Raw genomic sequence first — 3,962 nt, 5'->3', positions numbered from 1 at the left:
ATAATGACAGGGATTGAAATACAGTTTCATCACAGAAGAGAGAAAACACAGAATATTCACAATTTATTCAAGAGACATATTTCATCTTACTAGGCTTTATGGGTCTCCGTACATCTTCTAAATAAAAGATGATGAATTGCACGCACGGCCGTGTCTCGTAGTGTTCAATGATGGATAAGGTTTTCTTATTTTCTTTCATTCTCAGTCTTGTTGCCTCTCTCTCTTTCTCCCTCCCTCCCTCCCTCCCTGCGGCCGCCCTTTCTCCTCCTCCCCCGTGTTAATGCCGTTAATGTACACAGCATTATTGAGAGTGTCTGCGCTTGCAGCAGGATTCAGATATTAGGTGGCTCATTTGGTTAGCTCATTGACTGCTATCAGATTTCGGGTCAATGACCTTAATGATCGGACAGCAGCACAGAGCAGGGACGGAAAGTGGAGAAATGAACACCAGCGTGGTCGCTTTGTTGGTCGGCTGGACGGGTGCCTGAATGCGGGGATGGATGGGTGTAGTCTCGCTACAAGACTTTTTCAAGTTTGGCAAATGAGGGGCAGCAGCTCAACTGCAAAAAAAAACAAAAACAGCTTAAGCGACAGTTTATGGTGAGAGCAATATGTCAAGAAACTGGTATGCATTACACTATGGTAATCTCCTAAGCACTGGAAAATGTTAGGTTGTGGCTATTAAATAGAGTGACCAGCGGACTGGACACTGAGATGGAAAGAAACTTTAATCATACACAGAATCTTGCTCTTTGTTAGGGCTTGTTCAGACAGACAACCCACGGCTGTTTTTGGTTTGTTTACCTACTTACTTACAAAGAGGAAGAATTATGAACAATATGTTTATATCTGCATGGTAACCACATGTTAATCTGGCTGCTCCCCTGTGATCATTCAAACTTTTCTTTTTTGCAGAGACAGTTGATCCGAAGTTGTTGCTGCAGTATTTCTCTGCTCTCGCCCTGTGAAGCCAATTTTCACTGTATGCGCTCTGTATTGTATACTGTAAATACATTAAAGCAGACTTAATTGCTACAAACCTCCATATGCTCAAAGTGCCACTCATCAGAAAACCCTGATTGAATCCCTGACCCCCATAGCTACACATTTTGCTGACATGTTGTTGAAATTGTGCGTTTCAGAGCAAAATGCACTCGCCCTCGTCTTCTGACTGGAAAAAAAAGTCGGAGGTACAGTGGACTGCGAGGGATGCAAAGGCTTTCAGAGACAAATCCCCCCCAGCTCATATAGGGCGGATCTTCAACCTCCAAGCTGATCAGAGAGAAAACTCACAAAGTTTAGAGAAGCAGAGTATGAATGGGCTGTTATTAGATGACTCAACCATATCTGAAGAAACACAAAATGTTATCTTAAGGAGCTCAGCTGGATAGATGGAATAAGCCTGGGTGCATTTTTACATCTAGTTACCCATTACGTTGCTTCTTTGCTAGATAGATAACATTATTTAACCATGTTTTTTTTCTTTGTTCAGTCATATGTGCGATTAAATGTATAGACTGCATATCAAAAAAATAAACTTTCCGTGAACAGATAGTCGAGCCCTGAGAGTCCGCATCGAACATTTAGATTACCGTGTTTGTTTGAAAGCATGTAATTGTCTGCCAGGAGTAAAAATGTTAAATTTTCTTTTAAAAGTGTGGGCTGTGGTACTATTAAAGCCCCGAGAGCAGTGTACAATGTCACAATAAGTACTCCGGGCTCTGCTGTAATTACATCTACAGTAGGAGTGTTCCTCCATGATGTTTTTTTCCCCCTTCGTGCTATTTGTGGATGTGCTGATCAGAATGATTAAGGAAGGACGGAGAGAAGAACATTTTTTCTAAAGATGCTAATGGATGACACTGCCATGCTGGCAACATCAAGAGAGACATTACTTAAAAAGTAACATACCTTTGAGCACGCTGCAGTGAGCGGGGCCGCGAACGAAAGCAGAGCAGATGACCTTGGCGCCTTCGTGTTACCTTCACAGCTGATAGAAGCGTCCCGACCTCGCTGAAAATACACGTGGAACAAAAAGGAAAACATATCTAATGTCTTGTTTTATTATTTACAAAAATGCAATGTAAAAAATAAGATGGAGGCACATTTAAAGCTCCTAGTTCACTATTTTGTACAGACTTGCCCCAGATTTTTGCTCAGAGTTGGACTTCATATATCAAACTTCCCATCAGGGGGACAGACCAAGTTCCAGCTCAAACACTGGCAGCAGAATCTAATTAGATAGTCTGCCTATTGATATTTTATAGGCTATTTGTCTTGATTATAGAATATATGTGACAATTCATGAACATAACCATGCCCTTAACTAATCAAACCTTAACTACAGCGGTGCGATATCATAAAACATTTTTATTGGTGAAACCGTCGAATTGTTGACTCAAAACTCGTGAGCTAATGTTACAAATACTCCATGTGTAGGCGGACAATCAGAACAAAGTGTCACCACATTGGCTTGATATGCATGATAAATGGCCTGTGACTAGACTAGACATGAAGATGAAAATCACACCTTTTTAAGTGGAGGTGATGAATTGATATCAGAGCGGACTGAGAGGAAGACGAGGATACAAAAAGGTAGGAGGACGTGTCGGGAACTAAACTCTGATTTAACTTCTACACCTACATTTTTGTATCATCACACAGGTTGACCAGTGGAGTCATACCTGTGCTCCTGTAATAAAGGTCGTCTTCATTACTTACTATATTAAAGAATGAGGCACAAACCAAAGCAGTGACTGTTTTATTGAAACTGTAGCTGTGTGTTAACAATGTGTGTGTGCAGGTTCTTGTGTTTGAGTGGAGACCAGGTGTGCAGGAGAAACATTAGTTTGTTTGGTGTGGTAATGTGCAGCTAAAATTGATATTTGATAAAATGTGATGTGACTGTGCAGTGTTATGAATGAAATGTGTATATGTGCAAAACACTCACCTGTTCTTCTCTCCAGGGTGTTCAGGTGAAAACAGTCCCCAGGTTACCTGAGCAGTATTCAAAGGTTCCGGACCATACCATGAGCTGATTGGTGCAGGGGGGAGTGCACCTTAATCAGTTCTTGGGAGTTTAATAGATTGTTTGGTAAAATGTTCAGCATAGGTAGAACATACAGACTAATTGGTACTAATATGTAGAGTGTGAATGTATTTTAAGGTTCTTGTCTAATGTTTGTTATGTTGAGATGTAATGGGAGGGGCAGAAACCCCCAGACTGTGTCAGGGTCTAGGTTGGTAGCAGCAGCAGGGTATATAAGGCTGCCAGTCGCACCACACATGGCTGCTGCTGGTAGGTCCACAGTATATGTTTTAAGTCTGTATGTTTAATGTGTCAAAGTCGGTGAAATTAACACCTGGTTGGCTTTGCACAAAGCCTGTCTTGCATATCCAGCTGCTACATGGCCATCCTAACAGCTCCTATGCACTGATTTGCACTAACATTTTTATAGTTATTCCAATATGCTGTGCATCTAAATACTAAAAGTATTAGTTATCATGAGACCGTACATATCAGGTATTTTCTGTCTGCTGGCAGCGGCTCGATTGTTTGCGGTCTATTCTGTTTCACCCCACCCTTTCTTTTCTGTCTGTTTTTTTTCTTACTCTCCCCTCCATCCCTTCCTTCTCCCCCCCATCTCCCTCTCTTTGGGTCATTAGCATGTTGCTGATGGGGGCCGGTCATCCATTGAGCGGTGCAGGGAGGTTTGGCCGGGGCTCCAGCGGGCCTGTCAGGGCAGGTCATTAAGAAAACGACGGGTCGGGGAATACACAGACAAGGTTGATTGGTTTCCTGCAGCCGTCAGCAGAGCCCTGCAGCATCTCCTGACCCTGTGAGCCCCATCTAACCTACACACACACACATATACACAAACACCTACACTACATGCACCTGCACACACACTCTCTCTCACATAAACACACACCTAACCTGCCCCTGACCTAAGGCTAAAGAC

General features: G+C 42.6%; 1 long non-coding RNA gene across 1 annotated transcript; it reads right to left on the bottom strand.

The window, feature by feature from the left end:
• Positions 1-530: 530 nt before the first annotated feature.
• LOC109137397 (uncharacterized) lies at positions 531-3,024 on the bottom strand. The gene is made up of 3 exons (XR_002041648.2): positions 2,951-3,024; positions 1,912-2,013; positions 531-560 (listed from the first exon to the last, which is right to left on the bottom strand). It is a non-coding gene; the product is annotated as an uncharacterized LOC109137397 (long non-coding RNA).
• Positions 3,025-3,962: the final 938 nt, after the last annotated feature.

The sequence above is a fragment of the Larimichthys crocea genome, chromosome III, assembly GCF_000972845.2.
Source record: "Larimichthys crocea isolate SSNF chromosome III, L_crocea_2.0, whole genome shotgun sequence".
Classification (NCBI taxonomy): Eukaryota; Metazoa; Chordata; class Actinopteri; family Sciaenidae; genus Larimichthys; species Larimichthys crocea.
This window is presented reverse-complemented; position numbering and strand designations above follow the sequence as displayed.